The sequence below is a fragment of the Rhinopithecus roxellana genome, chromosome 8, assembly GCF_007565055.1.
Source record: "Rhinopithecus roxellana isolate Shanxi Qingling chromosome 8, ASM756505v1, whole genome shotgun sequence".
NCBI lineage: Eukaryota > Metazoa > Chordata > Mammalia > Primates > Cercopithecidae > Rhinopithecus > Rhinopithecus roxellana.
In genome coordinates this window covers 128638423-128659553 of record NC_044556.1, presented here as the reverse complement: position 1 = coordinate 128659553, position 21131 = coordinate 128638423, and the positions used below count along the sequence as shown (strand labels likewise).

General features: G+C 40.3%; 1 protein-coding gene across 1 annotated transcript in view; it reads right to left on the bottom strand.

Moving 5' to 3' along the window:
* Positions 1-20456, bottom strand: part of RALGPS2 (Ral GEF with PH domain and SH3 binding motif 2) — a 239763-nt gene extending 219307 nt beyond the window's left edge. The window contains exon 1 of the mRNA XM_030935727.1: positions 20434-20456. The gene's annotated coding sequence lies outside the window, so the exon portion shown is untranslated. The remainder of the gene's footprint in view (positions 1-20433) is intronic.
* Positions 20457-21131: the final 675 nt, after the last annotated feature.

The following is a 21131-nucleotide window of genomic DNA, read 5'->3' as shown; positions in this document are numbered from 1 at the left end:
TCTTGATTACTAATCCAGCTTTCCAATTTTCTACCCCTAGGAAAGGGAATGTTCTGAATGAGATGCAGGTCATCTGTCTCCTGCACAGGGTCTTCTCCACTGAAAAATGAAAGCACTGGCATTCTGATTTACATGTCCATCTCATGTGAGTGTTCTACTGAATCTGCACCTCTGGGAATACACTCATAAAGTCTAGTTTATGAACCTGCCCAAACTGAGGTCCAGAATCTGGACCTTGGTAAAGTTACCAAGGAAATGTCAACCTAGAGGCCTCTTGGGGGTGCATGAGCTGTGTTCTTCCACAGGAAAGACCTCTGGTGCTCTTACTTCATCACTGATGGCTACCACTCAACATGGTTGCAAAACATGGTGGTTACTTTGCTTAGAAATTTTTTTTTAACAGTACTTATGTATAGTAATTCTTCTGAAAATCTGCAATTTGTTAAATACACATGTCAAAATTAAACTAAGCAAAGAGTTGGTAATTCTGTTTTTTGAAAGCTAAAGCAGAAACAGAAGGGACTTTGAACTTTTTATAGAAAAGGAACAAGTCAAAAGTATATTCTGAAATACACTTTCTATTTTCTCCTGCAAGCTCCTGGGTGTTTAGGGTTTGCGTTCCCAAACGATTTGTAAAATAGGTAGTTTTCTGGTGACAGTCGTTGGAATTGGGATGATCAAAATTCCAGTACGGTTTCAAGTTCAGACATAACAGCAATACATTCAGGTCCAGGCTCATTAGAAAGCCTCTGTGGCCTGCCATAGTCAATCTCATCTACAATAGTAGGTTGTATTCTGGGAACCTGGTAAGCAGGTCACTGACGAACTGGAGTCTGTCTAAAGGCAGGCAACTCCAGGGAAGAACCATCTCACACATATCAGTTGGGATATTTTCAGTTGCAAGTAACAAAACACTAGACTCAAACTGGGCTAAGCAAAACAGTTTGTTGACTTGTAGTTGAAATCACATAATTCTAAAGTAGAATTGCCTTTAAACAAGGCCTTTCTGGGAGTTCACATGATACAAGAAGTACTCAGATTTTTCTCTCCATCTCTCCACCTGCTTTTTGAATATTGGTGCCTTTTTCAGGTAGGCTCTTCCCTTTGTGGTCCAAGATAAACGTCAACAATTCCCAAGGTTCCATGCATCCTCATCTTCATCTCACACTTTAAAAGTAGCATTTCTAGTTCAACTCCTGAGATTTGTTCTGATTGGACTAGTGTAGGTCAAGTGCCCACCCCCTGAACACATCTCTGTGGCCAGGAAAGAGGAACGTTAGCCTAAGTCATATACTCCACTCTTGGAACAGGGGCAGAGTCAGCTTCTCCAGAACCAGATGGAGCCCCATTCAGAAATCAGGAGCTATTGGGTAAGGGAAGAAAAAAATAAACGCTGCAAGAGGTAACCAACAAAGGTATATGCTTCATTATATGAGGAACATTTGAAGGAATAGTGTCCTTAGCTTAAAGATGAATAGACATGAAAAAGACAAGGTAGTTTAACATTTGAAAGTGTCATTTGGAGGAAGCGTTAGATTTACTCTGTGTAATTCTAGTACTGACGGTTATGGGGATGCAGAGTTTGATTAAATTTAAGTAATTCACCCACAAGGGAAAAAAATACATTCATAACAAAAGGGCATATAATGAAACTTGAAAATCTTTCTCCTTTCCCTTTCCTTTCCTGCCTCTCACCTTCCTCCATCTCTACTCTCCAGAGATAGCCTGTATGAACTGTTTAATGAAAAGAAAACCTTTCTTAAGATTAGAGCTACCCATAAGGACTTGGCTATGTCTTCAAGTATTGATTGCCCCATTGTCTCAAGCAGGATATTTTAAAGATTTCTACTTTAGGTGGAACATGGACCAAGTCACTATAAGTAACTATAAGACACTAGTACTCCATGTTTGAGGCAGCACAATTTAAAGATGGGCTGAGACAATTTAAGGGGGAATTCCTGCTTATAAAAAGGTAAGAAAAATTTGAGACATTCAAGAGTAAATGTTGTTTGTTGATGGAACAAAAGAACTGTGAAATCCCCTTTCCCTAAAACCAAAGCAATGACGGCAGTTGGAATGAGTAAGGTAAGGAGCATGAATAACTAAGTAGGAGGATGAATGAAATTGAGATGAGTAGACATGAAGTTCAGTCCAGTCAAAAATCACCTGAGGCCAGGTGCGGTGGCTCACACCTGTAATCCCAGCACTTTGGGAGGCTAAGGTGGGAGGATCACTTGAGCTCAGGAGTTTGAGACTGGCCTGGGCAATATGCCAAAACCCCATCTCTACAAAAACAAACAAACAAAAAATTAGCCAGGTGTAGTGGCTTGTGCCTGTAGTCCCAGATACTCAGGAGGTTGAGACAGGAGAATCGCTTAAGTGTGGGAGGTGGAGTTTGCAGTGAGCAAAGATCGTGCCACTGCACTCCAGCCTGGGTGACAGGAGTGAAACCCTGTCTCAAATAAATAAATAAATAAATAAATAAATAAAACAAATAAAAAATTAAAAAAAAAAAAAAGCACCTTGAACCAGATCACAGATGCAGGAATGAGCAGAAAACTCAGGAGAAGCAACAACACTCACACAGATGGCCAAAGCCCCTCTGGCCTATGAAAAGGCCGGTTTGACTGAAAGTTATTTGGGATCTTTCCTTTACACATGAATAATTAAACATATCCCATGTATGTTCTGAGCTAAAGTAGAAAGAGCAGAAAAACACTTAACCCTCTCAAAATTATTTCACAGCTGAACTTGTTCCAATTTACTCCTGATATGTTCATGAAATAGTAGTGGTTGTTATTTAATGTTTCTAGTGTGATCAGAATCAGAAGCAAACAAAATATTCTAAATTTGCTCTTTCATAGACCGTAAGAGTAATAGAAATGAGATTATGTCTTGTCCAGGCCTAGTAAATAAGTAAACCTTAAATATATAAATAAATAAATAACATTCATTAGGGGTTGACTCTGTTTCACATTCAATACATCTATCTAGCATTCAACACATCTGATTTAATGAAAATTTCAGAAAACCCTATGAAGTGATTATTATCTCTATTTCACAGATGAAAAATGAGGCCTGGAAAAGTTAAATAACTTTAAATAATCACACAGCTAATAAGTAGTGGAACCAGGCCAGGCGTAGTGGCTCACGCCTTTAATCCCAGCACTTTGGGAGGCTGGGGCTGGTGGATCACCTGAGATCAGGAGTTCAAGACCAGCCTGGCCAACATGGCAAACCCCGTCTCTGCTAAAAATACAAAAAATAGCCAGATGTGGCGGCGGGTGCCTGTAATTCCAGCTACTCAGGAGGCTGAGGCAGGAGAATTGCTTGAACCTGGGAGGTGGGTGTTGCAGTGAGCCAAGATCGCGCCATTGTACTCTAGCCTGGGCGACAGAGTGAGGCTCTGTCTCTTTTTTTTTTTTTTTTTTTTTTTTTTTGAGACGGAGTCTCGCTCTGTCACCCAGGCTGGAGTGCAGTGGCCAGATCTCAGCTCACTGCAAGCTCCGCCTCCCGGGTTCACGCCATTCTCCTGCCTCAGCCTCCCGAGTAGATGGGACTACAGACGCCGCCATCTCGCCCGGCTAGTTTTTTTTTTTTTTGTATTTTTAGTAGAGACGGGGTTTTACCGTGTTAGCCAGGATGGTCTCGATCTCCTGACCTCGTGATCCGCCCGTCTCGGCCTCCCAAAGTGCTGGGATTACAGGCTTGAGCCACCACGCCCCGCCGAGGCTCTGTCTCAAAAAAAAAAAAAAAAAAAAGTACCGGAACCAGAATTGGGACTCAGTTCTATCTGACTAAATCCATATCCTTTCCATATCCCCCTGCCTTTATGTATGTGAATGTATAGACAGAGAATGTTCATGACTCTACCTGGTCGAATATCATGCATGTGTACAGAGCAATCTCAAAACAGAAGTTTTTAGTTCTTTCTAAAAACAAACAAATTTATCCAGGGGAGAAGATCATCATAAAAACATAAACATGCCTACTGGATTTTCAGAGGCTCCTGTAAGTTCTTTAGTACTTAGATATCTGGACTGCAAAATAGTCTTACTTTTTCCTTTTGTTGTGGATTTATTTTTCAAGGAGTTGTATAGCAATGACACATTGGATTGTTATTTCTGAGGCTTGTTTTGAAATATGTATTGAAGTCTTCTGAACTCTGCAGTTCCTGTGGTCACACATTTTTTCTTAATGACTGTTAAATGATGTGTTTTTTTCAAAAACTCTAAGAGAGTATGACGTTTACCCAACAGGTTTCAATTTTCAAAAAGTACTTCTTTACTTTTACAGTAAGCTAGATATTTCTTTTCATTTCCCTAGTTTCCCATTCACTTTAGCAGAACTTCATGTGCTCAGCCTCTATGCTAAGGCCTGTGAGGGCTTCAAAAGGAGGACACATGGGTTGGTTAAGTTTTCTAGTATCAGCTCCTCAGAGAGCCTGGCCTTCACCACCCAAGCAGACACCCTCCCCCATGCCCACCATCATCATTCTCTTAATAAGGTACGCTTTTCATCTCTTATTTCTTCTCACAATCTGTAATTGTTTAGTTTATCTACTTGTTTATTGACTGTTGTCCCTACATACATTTTTTTTTTTTTGACGCAGAGTCTTGCTCTGTCACCCAGGCTGGTGCGCAGTGATGGCGATCTCGGCTCACTGCAACCTCTATCTCCCAGGTTCAAGCAGTTCTCCTGCCTCGGCCTCCTGAGTAGCTGGGATTACAGGCATGAGCAACCACACTCAGCTAATTTTTTTGTATTTTTAGTAGAGACAGCGTTTCTCCATGTTGGCCAGGCTGGTTTCAAGCTCCCAGCCTCAGGTGATCTGCTCGCCTCAGCCTCCCAAAGTGTTGGGATTACAGGCATGAGCCACCATGCCCGGCTGACATGACACAAGTTCTGAGAGGGCAGAGATCTCGTCTGTCTTCCTCACTGCTGTGTCCCCCAGCAACTTAGCACAGTACTTGGTACAGAAAGCGCTGAATAAAAATTGTTGATTGACCGAATGAGTAAATGAATGCCTCCAGAATCTAGCAATGCCTACCACATGGTAGGCGCTCCATGAACCTTTTCTCATAATGAATGAAGTCATCAAGAAAGGAGACAGGATTTGACCTGGTCCTATAGAGAGGCATTCAACCTTTTGTCTGTACAGAACAGGCATTTTTTTTTTTTTTTTTTTTTTCTGGCAAAGGCTCCTTAAAACCATGTGGGGGCTACTAATCATGAAGTACTTCAGAGGTACAGCACATGCTCAAGTTGAGTTAATCAGTTTTCTTCTTTCCTCTGGGCACATTGACTGGTCCCTGGATAGGCACAAAGTCCCACTCAGGTCATTCAGTGTCTTTTCACCACTTACTTTCAAACTCAAGCAGAAGAAAGATATTCCTTTTTTCTCTAGTCAGAGAGCTGCAAGGATATGTGCCCAAGGCAGCTATGTCTTCAAAGCTACTCTGAGAGGATGATGCCAACAGGCAGAAATTCAAAGGCAGGGGATGGTAAGCGAGCCCCAGTGACCAAGGCCCAGAAAACACGTCTTTTTCAAGGCTTAACTATTCAGCTTCAAATCTGTGAGTGAATCTTGTGTCTTATCGTAAATAACCTCCCTAAAAAACAAAAAGCTTAAGTGGTTAGGTTGAATCTGAGAATCTCAAGTAATAAAAATATAGGTAGGTAGACAGGAGTAGGGATGGGCTTTTGGACAAAAGCACAAAGGTTAGATTAAATATGATTTTTAGGAAAGTTCATAATGAAACACTTAAATGATAGATGTTTATGACCTTCAGCCAATGTATATTACTGCTATCTCTAGTATGACCCTCATTTACACAGTTAGCTTTTTCCATTAAAATAGGAAATGGAATGTGATGACGTAAGGAAATACTTAGGATATAAAACTAAGTGGGAAAAGATAGATATGAACACAGAAAACAGCTAGAATACAACTATATAGAGGACAATGATGCAATAAAATTGCAGAGTCATGGATTTTGATTTGAATCCAGTTTCAATTTACTAGGGTGTGAACTTGAGCATATTAATATCTTTCAGCTTTTGTTTTTCTAATCTGTAAATCATGGATAATATTTTTGAGGGTTTTTGAGAGATAAAATGAAATATAGTATGTAAAATCCCCAGCACAGTGCCTGGCATTTAATAGATGTTAGTGTTCCATCCTGTTAAAAAATAGTAAAACTCGCTGCCTTGAAAACTAGAAGACCTAAGTCTAAATGTTAACAGTACTTGTGTTTGGATTCACCCAACAAATGTTTATTGAAGGCCAACAATGTACAGGCACTAGGGATAAAACAGTGAACAAAGTGGACAAAGTCCTTGACCTCATGGAGCCTAAATTCTGGGTAGGGATATAGACAATGGACAAAGACATAAACAGGGATTCACACATCCTAAAGTGCTAAAGATCAGAAGAAGCCGGCATTTGTGTATGTGGAGGTGGTAGTGCAACAAGTTTAAACCAGATGTCCTGAAAACCCTCACCAAGAAAGTGATATTTGAGCAAAGACTTGAAGGTGAAGGATGGTAGGACTACAGATACTTTTCCTTTTTTCTTATATCTACTTTTCTGATTTTTAAAATGAGCATTTACATGTTATTGTCTTTAATTTTTTATTTTGAAAAAGGGTTTAACTTTTTCTAGCCTTACTAAGGTATAATTGAAAAATAAAAATTATATATCTCTAAGATGTACAATGTGATTTTATCCGCATAATAAAGATTTGAATATATATATGTTTTTACATGTATACATACACAGTGAAATGATTACCACAATCAAGCTGATTAACATATCCATTACCTCACATTGTCACCTGTGGTGAGAACACTTAAGATCTATGCACACAGCAAATTTCAAGTATACAATAGGTCAGGTGTGGTGGTTCACGCCTGTAATCCCAGCACTTTGGGAGGCTGAGGGGGGCGGATTACTTGAGGTCAGGAGTTTGAGACCAGCCTGGCCAACATGGTGAAACCCCATTTACTAAAAATACAAAAATTAACTGGGTGTGGTGGAGCATGCCTGTAGTCCCAGGTACTCGGGAGGCTGAGGTGGGAGAATCACTTGACCCCGGGAGGCAGAGGTTGCAATGAACTGAGTTTGCGCCACTGCACTCCAGCCTGGGTTACAGAGCAAGACTCCGTCTCAAAAAAAAAAAAAAAAAAAAAAAGGATGCAATAGTCACCATGCTGTATGTAAATTCCCAGGATTTATTAATCTTAGAACTGAAAGTTTGTACCTTTTGGTTAACATCTCCCTCCACAACCCTTCCCCCTCACCTCAGCCCCCTGGCAACCACCATTCTACTCTCTGCTTCTGTGAGTTTGACCTGTTTAGATTCCACATATAAGTGAGATAATATAGTATTTGTCTTTCTATATCTGGCTTAATTCACTCAGCATAATCTCCTCCAGGTTAAAGCCTGTTATCACAAATCGTGGGATCTTCCTCCTTTTTCATGGCTGAATGATATTCCAATACGCGTGCACGTGCGTGTGTGTGTCTGTGTGTGTGTGCACATGGGTGTGTATAACATTTTGTTTATCCATTCATCTGTTGACAGACCCTTGAATTATTTCCATATCTTAGCTATTGTGAATAATGCTCAATGAGAATGGGAGTGCAGATACAGCTTGAATATACCTTATCTGAAATGTTTGGGGCCAGAAGTGTTTTGGATTTCAGATTTTGAAATATTTCCAGATTATGAGATATCTTAGGGATGGGAGCCAAGTCTAAACACAAAGTTCATTTACGTTTCATATATACGTTATACACATAGCCTGAAGGTAATTTTATACAGTATTTTAAATAATTTTGTGCACGAAACAAAATTTGTGTACACTGAACCATCAGAAAGCACAGGTGTCACGATCTCAGCCACCCATGTGGACAATCTGTGGTTGTTTGGCATCATCATCATCCCTGACTGAATTTATATGCTACCAATAAGCAATCATTTCCTCAGACTTATTCAAACATAAGTACTTAACAATAAAAAATGTGACATATCATTAATACAGTGAAAAAATAATGTGTTCAGGGTAACTAAGCAGCACAGTGGCATCACCAGAATACCCGTATCAGCTGTGAAACAATGACGACAAACAAAGCAAATGTTTTTGCTTCTCTGTCTACAATGCTGCGTTTCAAAAATTACAACTGTACACTGTATTTATTTTTCTCTTCTTTCCCCTTCCTCCCTTCCTTCCTTTTTTTTTTTTTTTTTTGACAGAGTTTTGCTCTTGTTGCTCAGGCTGGAGTGTAATGGCGCAATCTCAGCTCACCGCAACCTCCGCCTCCCAGGTTCAAGTGATTCTCCTGCATCAGCCTCCCAAGTAGCTGGGATTACAGGCACATGCCACCCTGACCCACTAATTTTGTATTTTTAGTAGATATGGAGTTTCTCCATGTTGGTCAGGTCTCAAACTCCCGACCTCAGGTAATCCACCCACCTTGGCCTCCCAAAGTGTTGGGATTACAGGCGTGAGCCACCACGCCCAGCCTGTATTTCTTTTTTTTTTTAGGTGAGAAGAAACATCAAAAGAAGTTGAAGAACCAGGAAGTGGGTCCTCTAGGGATGAGGGGGCATCTGCTGGCTTTTTAAAGTGTTTCCTCCAGATTAATCTGCTTCATTACCCACGGTTTTTGTCTTAGAAGTCTCTCTTGATTTTATAAACAGACATTATTTCTTGTTCTATTATGAATGCACACTGCTCAAATCCTTCAATAAGCTCATCACACATTTTCACCATGTCATCTGTAGGCACTTTTTCTGCAGTGTTAACAACATCATCTTCATCATCACTATGATCACAATCACCTTGATTCAGAATCATTTTCACTTTTTACCATAAATCTGTGAATGAACAACTGGAGCCTCGGTATTGATGTTAAAAATGTCTTCAATATTTACTTCTTCCAGCTTACTTAGAGACTCCGAAGGTATATGTTTTGCATATGTAAGGAGGTCAGGCATCATTTTATTCTCACTTGACATATGGAATTCTTTAGAGTCACCATCTTGTTCATCATCATCACTGAACATAGTTGCAGGACACAGGTTATGCCAGGCCAGTGGCTTTAGTCACTGTGTGCCAAGCATTGCAAAAGCATATATAGCATATATAGCTAAACTCCTTTTGAAAACTTTCCACACCCACACCTCTGTCCACTGCTCTTAGCACACTGTTTAAGAAAGTGTTTTTATATTTACTCTTACCTAAGAATTCCCTGGTCATGTGGTTGAAATAATGGAGTCACGTTTGGGGGAAAGTACATGGCGTAAACTTTATTTTTGATGAGAATTTCAGCTGGAGGATGAGAATGAGCATAATAGTTGCCAAGGAATAATGAAATCTTCCAATTGCCATCCAGTCCAGCTTCCCTGCAGTGAACACATGCCACGGGTACAAATTGTTTGTGAAATCAATCAGAAAAGATATCCCTGGTGATCCATGCCTTTTTGTTAATATAATCACAGATTGGTATGAAATTCACTTTTTGGAAACAGTGAGGATGCAAGCTTTTCCCTACCTCAGCAACTTTACACTTACGTAACTTACGCATACCTGCTGCATTAGAACATCCCAGCATAGTTATTCTGTCCTTGGGATTCTTAATTCCTGTAGGAGCTGTCTCATTAGCAGTGGTCAGTGTCTTTCTGGGGCAACAATGCCAAAATAATGATGTCTCATTAGCATTATTGCTACCGTTTGGATGCTTGTCCCCTCCAAATCTTATGTTGAAGTTTGATCACCAGTGTTGGAGGTGGAAACTAATGGGAGCTGTTTGAGTCAGGCAGTGTGGGGCGGGGGTTTGCAGATCCCTCATAAACAGATTCATGGCTTCCCTGAGGGGAAAAGGCATGAGTGAGTTCTCACTCTACTAGAGAGCTGAATGTTAAAAAGAGCCTGGGACCTCCCCCACCCCTGCTTCTTCTCTTGCCATGTGATTTCTGCACAAGCTGGCTCTCACTTCACTTTCCACCATGAGGGGAAGCAATCTGAGGACCTCACCAGAAGCAGATGTTGGCACCGTATTTTTTGTACAGCCTGAAGACCCATGAGCCAAATAAACCTCTTTACTTTGTAAATTCCCCAGCCTCAGGCATTCCTTTATAGCAACCCAAAATGGACTTAGACAATTACAAGCTTGTTGTGGCATCAGATTTTCATCAGTGATGACCTTGACAAATTAATCAATGAATTTCTCTACTGCTTTGTGATCAGCAGATGCTTTACCACAAAAAAATCTTCAAAAATTTAATACCATATCTTTTAAAAAATTTCTGCAGCCAGCCTATTGAATATTCACAGCTCCCTCCAATTTTCAGTTCATTGTTGATAGATCTTTGCTTGTTTCATGATCAGCATACCATTAAGTAGCACGTGTTCACTGCAATGCTGACAGATCCACTCTTTCAATACATAATTGAGATCTTCATTTTTAGCTTTATGCTTTTCCATTTTTCATAACTTCTATTTACCACTTTAAGCATAGAACTTCAATAATTTATCCTTCTGTTTCTTCAGGTCATATATGGTGGCCATTCCAACACAATACTCTTCTATAAGACATTTCACACTTACACTGCTGTACAGTTTCTCCAATAGCTTGACTCTCTTTCTTTCTTTCTTCCTTTTTTTTTTTTTTTTTGAAGCAGAGTCTCTCTCTGTTGCTCAGACTGGAGTGTGCAGTGGTGCGATCTCTGCTAACTGCAACCTTCACCTCCCAGGTTCAAGCAATCCTCCCCTCTCAGCCTTCCAAGTAGCTAGGATTACATGTGTGCACCACCATGCCTAGACACTGTTTTGTTTTTTTTTTGTTTTTTTTTGTTTTTAGTAGAAACATCATTTCACCATGTTGGCCAGGCTGGTCTTGAGCTCCTAACTTCAAGTGATCTGCCCACCTCAGCCTCCCAAAGTACTAGGATTATAGGTGTGAGCTACTGTGCCTGGCCTGCAACCTCCTCCTTCCAGGCTCAAGCCATCCTCCCACCTCAGCTTCCTACCACCATGTCTTACTAATTTTTGTAATTTTTTTTTTTTTTTTTGATGGAGTCTTGCTCTGTCACCCAGGCTGGAGTACAGTGGTGTGATCTTGGCTCACTGCAACCTCCACCTCCCAGGTTCAAGTGATTCTCCTACCTCAGCCTCCCGAGTAGCTGGGACTACATCACATACACAGTTAATTTGAAATGGACTAACTAGTGGAAAAGTTAGTCCATTTCAAGTTAACTTTGTGTGTGATGTAAGATAAGGGTCTAATTTCATTATTTTGCATTAGAATATTGTTTTCCCAAGGCCATTTATTGAAGAGATGATCCATTCTCTATTATGTATTCTTAGTGCCCTTATCAAAGATTCGTTGACTATATATGCATGGAGTTTTTCCTGGGCTCTCTATTGGTCTATGTGTCTGTTTTTATGCCATTGCCATACTGTTTTGATTACTATAGCTTCGTAATATTATTTGAAATCAAGAAATGTGTGCCTCTACCTTTGTTCTTCTTATTCAAAATTGCTTTGGCCATTCAGGGTCTTTTGTGGTTCCACATAAATATTCAGATAGTTTTTTTCTATTTCTGTGAAAAATGTCATTGGAATTTTCATTGGGATTGCATTGAATCTATAGAGTACTTTGGGTAGTATGGCTATCTTAACAATATGAATTCTTCCAGTCCATGAACACAGAATATCTTTCCATTTTATTTGTGTCTTCTTTCATTTCTGTCATCAGTGTCATAATTTTCTGTGTACAAATCTTACACCTCCTAGGTTTAAGTATTTTATTCTTTCTCATGCTATTGTAAATGGGATTGTTTTCTTCTTTTTCAGATAGTTTGTTATTAGTGTATAGAAATGCAACTGATACGAGAAAAAAACAAACAACCCCATCAAAAAGTGGGGAAAGGATACGAACAGACATTTCTCAAAAGAAGATATTCATACAGCCAACAGACACATGAAAAAATGCTCATCATCACTCGCCATCAGAGAAATGCAAATCAAAACCACAATGAGATACCATCTCACACCAGTTAGAATGGCAATCATTAAGAAGTCAGGAAACAACAGGTGTTGGAGAGGATGTGGAGAAATAGGAACACTTTTACACTGTTGGTGGGATTGTAAACTAGTTCAACCATTATGGAAAACAGTATGGCAGTTCCTCAAGGATCTAGACCTAGATGTACCATATGACCCAGCCATCCTACTACTGGGTATATACATACCCAAAGGATTATAAATTATTCTACTACAAAGACACATGTACACGTATGTTTATTGCAGCACTATTCACAATAGCAAAGACTTGGAATCAACCCAAATGTCCATCTGTGACAGACTGGATTAAGAAAATGTGGCACATATACACCGTGGAATACTATGCAGCCATAAAAAAGGATGAGTTTGCGTCCTTTGTAGGGACATGGATGCAGCTGGAAACCATCATTCTTAGCAAACTATCACAAGAACAGAAAACCAAACACCGCATGTTCTCACTCATAGGTGGGAACTGAACAATGAGATCACTTGGACTCGGGAAGGGGAACATCACGCACTGGGGCCTATCATGGGGAGGGGGGAGGGGGGAGGAGGGAGGGATTGCATTGGGGAGTTATACATGATATAAATGATGAATTGATGGGTGCTGACGAGTTGATGGGTGCAGCACACCAACATGGCATAAGTATACATATGTAACAAACCTGCACGTTATGCACATGTACCCTAGAACTTAAAGTATAATAAAAAAAAAAAAAAAAAAAAGAAATGCAACTGATTTTTGTATGATTTTGTATCCTGGAACTTTACTGAATTTTAAAATTATTTCCAACAGTTTTTTTTGGAGGGGTTTTATGGTATCCTACATATAAGATCATGTCATCCACAAATGGAGACAATTTCACTTCTTCCTTTCCTATTTGGATGGCTGTTACTCCTTTTTCTTGCTTAATTGCTCTGGCTAGGACTTCCAGTACTATGTTAGATAGAAGTAATGAGAGTGGGCATGCTTGTCTTGTTCTTGATATTAGAAAGGAAGCTATCAGTTTTCCACCAGTGAATATGATGTTACCTGTGTGTTTGTAATATATGACTTTTATTATGTTGATGTACATTCCTTCTATACCTAATTTGTAGAGAATTTTTATCATAAAAGGATGTTAAATGCTTTTTCCGCATCGATTGAAATGATCATGATTTTTACCTTAATCCTGTTATCCTGTTAATGTGGTTTATTACATTTATTGATTTGTGTATGTTGAACCATTCATGCATACCAAGGATAAATTCCACTTGATCATAGCGTATGTTCCTTTTAATGTGCTGTCAAATTCAGCCAGTTAATATATTTTTTTTAATTTAAATTTTTTTGAGACAGAGTCTCACTCCGTCACCCAGGCTGAAGTGCCATTGTGCAATCTCAGCTCACTGCAACCTCCACCTCCCAGGTTTAAGTGATTCTTGTGTCTCAGCCTCCCAAGTAGCTGGGACTACAGGCATGTATCACCACGCCCAGCCAATTTTTGTTTTGTTTTCTTTTGTTTTGTTTCTTGAAACAGAGTCTTGCTCTGCCATCCAGGCTGAAATGTTGTGATGCAATCTCGGCTCATTGCAGCCTCTGCCTCCTGGGCTCAAGCTATTCTCATGCCTCAGCCTCCCAAGTAGCTGGGATTACAGGTGTGCACCATCCATCACACTCAGCTAACTTTTGTATTTTTAGTAGAGACATAGTTTTACCATATTGGCCAGGCTAGTCTCGAACTCCTGACTTCAGGTGATCCGCCCACCTCAGGCCTCCCAAAGTGCTGGGATTACAGGTGGGAGTCACCACGCCTGGCCCAATGTTTGTATTTTCAGTAAAGACGGGGTTTCACCATGTTGGCCAGGCTGGTCTAAACTCCTGGTCTCAAGTGATCTGCCCACCTTGGCATCCCCAAGTGAGCCACTGTGCCCTGGCCTCAGCCTGCAAAAATTTTATTGAGAATTTTTCCATCTACGTGCAGTATTAGCCTGTAAGTTTCTTTTCTTTTAGTATTCTTATCTAACTTTGATGCAAGGTTAATACCGGCCTTGTAAAATGAGTTTGTAAATGTTCCTCCCTCTTAATTTTTTTTTTAGAAAAGTTTTAGAAGAATTGGTGTTTATTCTTTTCTGTTTGGTAGAATCCACCTAATCTTTTGTATTTTTGTGGTATCAGTTGTAACTATTCCTTTATCATTTCTGATTGTAATTTTTTGAGTCATCTTTCTTTTTTTCTTGGTTAGTTTACTAAAGGTTTGTCAATTTTGTTTATCTTTTTAAAAAACCAACTCTTAGTTTCTTTGATCTTTTTAACTGTCTTTCTGTTCTCTATTTCATTTACTTCCGCTCTAATTTTTGTTATTTTTCTCCCTTCTGCTAACTTTGGGCTTAGTTTGTCCTTTTTTTTTTTTTTTTTTTTTTGAGACAGAGTCTCACTCTGTTGCCCAGTCTAGAGTGAAGTGGCACAATCTCAGCTCACTGCAGCCTCTGCCTTCTGGCTTCAAGGAATTCTCCTGCCTCAGCCTCCTGAGGGTGCCTGTCACTAGGCCTGGCTGATTTTTGTACTTTTAGTAGGGATGGGGTTTCACCATGTTGGCCAGGCTAGTCTTGAACTCCTGACCTCAGGTGATCTGCCTGCCTTGGCCTCCCAAAGTGCTGAGATTACAGGCATGAGCCACCGTGCCTGGCTATATTTTTGTCTTTTAACTTTTATACTGGAAGTGAAAATGATTTACCTACTGCTATTATAGTATTAGAGTATTCTGAACTTGACTATGTATTTACCTTTACCAGTGACTTTTGTGCTTTCATATATTTTTATGTTGCTACTTAGCATCCTTTTGTTTCAACTTGCAGAACTCCCTTTAGCATTTTTTGTTAAAGGATGGCTTTTCTGGGATTGGTATTTTGGTTGGCAGGGGTTTTTTTTGTTTGTTTTTTTTGTTTTTGTTTTTGTTTTTTAAGCACTTTGAATATATCTGCTGAGAAATCTCTGATAGCCTAATTGAGGTCCCTTGTATGTGAAGAGTTTCTCTTGCTGCTTTCAAAATTTTCTCTGTGTTTGATTTTCGATGATTTGACCATGTGTCTTGGAATAGTCTTCTTTGGATTGATCTTGCTTGGGAATTTTGAGCTTTCATGAGTCTTGATATCCACTTCCCTCCCAAGATTTGGGAACTTTTCAGCCACTATTGTTTTAAAGAAGATTTCTGCTCCTTTCTCTTTTTCTCTTCTTCTGGGACTTGCATTATGCACACATTTATTCAATGGTGTCCCATGTGTCTTGAATTCTTTTGTCACTTTTTAAATTCTTTTTTCCTTTTTATTCCTCTAATTGGCTCTGGTCCCAAGTGTCTCCTCAAGGGTCTACAGCTGGATCCTCAGACAGAGAGCCTGTTACCAGGTGAATGGATGCATGTGGCTCCCTCCAGGTCTCTAGTAGGACTCCTACTAGGTCACTGGGATGGGTCCCTGGACAAGCGGTGATGACTCCAAATGTTAGCTGAGAGGGGCTGGAACTGAGTCACATGGCTGTTTCAGGATCCACAGCTGTGACTGAGGTCTAATCTATCTGGGGACTTGACAAGAGAAAGTCTTTATCTGCTTTTACTGGCAGAAGTGACTGCACCTTCAAATGCGCAGATACAAATGCAAGGCTACATGAATCATGAAGAAAGAGGCAAAATGACACCATCAAAGGAAACTAATAAAGATCCAATAACTAATCCCCAAAGCAGGCTGGAGCTGGGTCACACGGCTGCTTCAGGACCTGCAGTTGAATTGAAGTCAGTGGGACTGCCTCCGGGGGGACCGCCCTGGAAAGACAGCTCCTGAACCATGGCTGAGAAGGACTGAGTTGGGTCATGGACTGCTTAAGGGTCCATAGTCAGGACCCAGGTCAGCCAGCCTGTTATCTGAGGCATGGGCAGGGGTGTCTCCTCCTGAGTCCCTTGATGGATGGTGCTTGTGGGGAGGACCTAGGCCAAATAGGGCTGTATCTCAGTCCATTGGCAGATGGGGCTATTTCTGGGTTTATAGCCAGGATCCTGGTCAGTGAATCTTCCACCTGGACATGGGCCTGCCTTCTTAAAACGGCTTACCTAGGTCTTGGGCTCCACCCGAGCAACCTCCTATGTAGATCCCAAAGCTCTCACAAAAACACTTTTGTCTGTGGATGGCTGCCAAATTATTGTTACTATGGGGGGATAAGAGCAGGGACCTCCTATTCAACCATTTTGCTGGCATTATTCTACAAATTGGTTATTTTTTTGAGACTGAGTCTCGCACTGTTGCCCAGGCTGGAGTGCAATGGCAGGATCTTGGCTCACTGCAACATCTGCCTCCCAGGTCCAAGCGATTCTGCTGACTCAGCCTCCCGAGTAGCTGGGATTACAGGCATGTGCCACCACGCCTGGCTAATTTTTTGTATTTTTAGTAAGACAGGGTTTCACTATGTTGGCCAGGCTGGTCTCAAACTCCTGACCTCGTGATCCACCTGCCTTGGTCTCCCAAAGTGCTGGGATTACAGGCATGAGCCACTTCGCCTGACCAAACTGATTTTTAGATTTAAAAAATATAAATGAGGCTGGGCGTGGTGGCTCATGCTTGTAATCCCAGCACCTTGGGAGGCCAAGGTGGGCAGATCACCTGAGGTCAGGAGTTCAAGACCAGCCTGGCCAACATGGTGAAACCCCGTCTCTACTAAACATACAAAAATTAGCCCAATGTGGTGGCAAACGCCTATAATCCCAGGTACTCGAGAGGCTGAGGCAAGAGAATCACTTGAACCCAGGAGGCAGAAGTTGCAGTGAGCTGAGATTGTGCCATTGCATTCCAACCTGGGGGACAAGAGCAAGACTCCATTTCAAAAAAACAAAAAACAAAAATATGTATATGAAAATCAAAACAATTGTATTAAAAGCATTTATTGTTATAACTAATTTACTAATGGTTCCTAGCTCTAAAAAATGTTTTTCTTTACACTATTCTGAAAACATCATAATATTCCTAGAAGGCAAGTAATATTTTATGCCTGTTTTACAAATTTAAAATGAACTTCCTCAAGGTCATACAATTAGTAAATGTTAGAGTGGATTCTAGAGTTCAGACTTTCATGCTGCAGATCCCATGTTCTCGGGTAAATTCATACTTCTTACAGTCCCTATACACAGAATCATCTATCTTCTCCCAAAATTTACCTATTCAGCTATACCTTCAGAGGCACTACTTAATTTTAACAATGTAACAGTTATTTATTACATCCACTGGAGTGGGAACTACAACAATATAACAGTCCCTACACATACGGGAATATACGTAAATTTTTTTTGAGTGGGGTTGTATTATTTAAAAGGCCATATAGAAATGACCTTAATGTGCTATTTAGTATGATGCTTTTTAAATGGTACCCTATTCCAAATGTTTTCTGCTAAAATGTTTTCCCTAGAATGAAAATTGAAAACAAGAGGGCACTAACATCTATCAGTGTTATGTTCTGGGATGATGTGAAAATAGCCATTGTGCTCGTTGGCACTTTTTACAAAAGTGAGAGTTAGAAAATGTACCTTGAGCTTGTTAGATGTGAGGGAGTAAATGAGATATTCCATTTTTCTAAGAGCCTAATCCCCACTAGGTATTTCTCATCCTGACTTCCTTTATAATTTTTCTGCTCACTTCTGTGACAGTTTTAACTCAAACCCAGAATTTATGTTTCAATACAGAATCAAAACATACAAATAAACTAAACACAACGGTGCACTACAACTAAAATATACAGTTATAATAAAATATACTCATAAAAATACTGGCTTCGAGTTGATAGAATTAACTTTGTGGTTTTCAACAAAAACACTCTTTTTCTATTTGTTAGACAAATCCTGAAAGTATCTGAGTCTTTGAAATAGCAGTACTAAAACAAAGTTAGAATGGCCTCTTGTTCCTGTTATTCAACACCACCAACACTACAACCAAAAAAAGAAAAAGAAAAGAAAGAGAGAGAATAAGAGAAAAGAAAATTTCTTAGCTGAGAACCAAAATATTTGCCTCAAGAAGACTGCAGTATTTTCACAGAACACGACACAAAGTAGATGTTCAATACCTGTTAGTTGAATCTTCATTTGAATCCAAATCTGAATGGATGGTAGAAAATTTGTGAACTGTAGCACTCATCAATTCTGCCATTTACACAACCTCTTTTGTGACTATTTCCTCAACTGATAAGACTTCATTGATTTAGGTATTAAACCCAATAGAACATTGTTTTTTAATTAAGCACTCAATATATTCGTAGCCTCATATATGTTTTAGAAGATTTGTCTTAATTAGCTTCCCTTTAAATCTCTCTTTTCCTCTCAAACCTCAGACAAGAGTCAGAGTCAGGGTGGAAGCTTTTTTAGGTCAGGATCTATTTATAAAGGGCATGGTGTGTTTAAACTTGTGTCATGGTCACAACTTGTAGGAAAATGTTCAAATATTTAAAAAGCAAACTAGATCATTTGAAGGGCAAAGAGAAATAGCTTTGATCCATAGATTTTACCAAGAACTATTTGCATGTTGTATTTTGCAGAGCCTGCACATTTATCTGCAGATTATGAAATGTTTTGTGAACACTAAAGCAGAAAACTCCCCAGAGTAGATAATCTTCTGTCTTCCCTTGTTAATTCTATCTTGCAGAACTTCTCTAAGCTGTGATTCTTGTTTCTGTGCTCTTTAGATATCAGCAGTGGTAAGAATAGACTCTTTACATGGAGGGAGGAGGATCTGACTGAGAACAGGAGAAGTGGCACATGCCATGCTACCCAAAGGGCAGTTTCTGTCTCTCCCCTTCCTTCCTTCCTCCCTCCCTCCCTCCCTCCCTTCCTTCCTTCCTCCCTCCCTCCCTCCCCTTTCTCTCTTTCTCTCTTTCTTCTTCTCTTCTTTTTTTTTTTTTTTTGAGATGGAGTCTCACTCTGTTGCCCAGGCTGAAGCTCAGTGGCATGATCTCGGCTCACTGCAACCTGCGCCTCCTGGGTTCAAGCACTTCTCCCACATCAGCCTCCCGAGTAGCTGGAATTACAGGCCTGCACCACCATGCCTGGCTAATTTTTCTATTTTTAGTGGAGATGTGGTTTTGCCATGTTGGCCAGGCTGGTCTTTAACTTCTGACTTTAAGTGATCTGCCCACCTTGGCCTCCCAAAGTGCTGGGATTCCTGGGATTACAGGCATGAGCCACTGCACTTGGCTAATGACTCCACTTTTTAAATCTCTTTTTTAAAAGAAAAAAAATTGAGCTCAACTGCATGAAATCCACTTTTTAAATCTCTGTGGAAGTAAGAGTAAGAATACCTATGGGGAAAATCATGGCAGGAAAGGTTAAAACCAAAAGGGCTACTTCCCTTCATCTCTCCACCAAAAACTAAAAACTTCAACAACACTTGAATCAAGGGGCTTTGAAACTGACTGATCCTCCATCAGTTCTTTGGGTGAGAAATTGGTCTGGGCCATTTCCTTAGTAGAGTAGATCTACTAAGTTATTTCAAATACAGCAACAATCCAGGACTGGCCCATGTTAGATGACTGTGGCTTTTATAAACTTATTTTGTGTGTGGTAAAATATGCATATCATAGCATTTCCTATTTTAATAATTTTTAAGCATACAAGTCAGTGGCATTAATCACATTCATAACAAGTTCATTTAACATATCTTAGTTGAGTGTATGATATAGGGCATGCATACTGTCTGTTCTTAAAAACAAAGGTCCCTGGTTTCTTGAAACTTTCTTCATTCTAGCAGAGAGAGGCAGAAAACGACGAGTAAACATAATAAATAAATAGATTAGGTGGCATGTTAGTAGGTGCCAAAGGCTATGGTTAGGTCCTGGGGCACAGCGTGCCCATTGTCTGAAGGCTTCTGCATCTTTCTTTCTTTTTTTTTTTTTTTGAGACGGAGTCTCGCTCTGTCGCCCAGGCTGGAGTGCAGTGGCCGGATCTCAGCTCACTGCAAGCTCCGCCTCCCAGGTTTACGCCATTCTCCTGCCTCAGCCTCCCGAGTAGCTGGGACTACAGGCGCCCACCACCTCGCCCGGCTAGCTTTTTTTATCTTTTAGTAGAGACGGGGTTTCACCATGTTAGCCAGGATGGTCTCGATCTCCTGACCTCGTGATCCGCCCGTCTCGGCCTCCCAAAGTGCTGGGATTACAGGCTTGAGCCACCGCGCCCGGCCGATTCTGCATCTTTCAAACAGTCCAGAGACCATTGCTTATCTTCTACCTCCAAAGTCCCACTTTCAAAGACTATTAGTGAACTTGGAGAGTTCACTGGTGTATTAGGAGTTCGTTTTCACGCTGCTGATAAAGACATACCCAAAACTGGGAACAAAAAGAGGTTTAACTGGACTTACAGTTCCACATGGCTGGGGACGCCTCAGAATCAAGGCGCGGGGTGAAAGGCACTTCTTCCACCGCCGCAGCAAGACAGAAATGAGCAAGAAGTAAAAGCGGAAGCCCCTGATAAACCCATCAGATCTCGTGAGACTTATTCACTATCAAGAGAATAGCACGGGAAAGACCAGCCCCCATGATTCAATTACCTCTCCCGGGGTCCCTCCCACAACACTGGGGGATTCTGGGAGATGCAATCGAAGTTGAGATTTGAATGGGGACACAGCCAAACCGTATCAACTGGTTATCTGACTAATACAGGAAATGTGTCCCTTTGAACTGATCTATACGACAACTAAATATACAACAAACGCTGATGGCAGTTGCAGCTGTCAGTTAAAAAGTGTAAAGGTTCTTGCTACACGTAGTGTGTTTTCCCCAGACAATAGTCTTCACTTTGAGAATAAATGTCAAGACACATAATTTAAACAGAAAGCCATGTTTTTTCCACCAATAATGTGATTTTTTAATAAAAGAAAGAATTATATAGAAATATATACGTTTTGAAAATTCTGTCACCTCAAAACCTAAAGTGGCCAAGGACAGAAGAGATGAGGAATGCAGTGATTTATTATACTCTGCAATGACAATGGAAAAGGGATTTTGAAATGCTTTCTTTTGTCAAGTGCAATGATTCCTATAATATATTGAGCTTCTG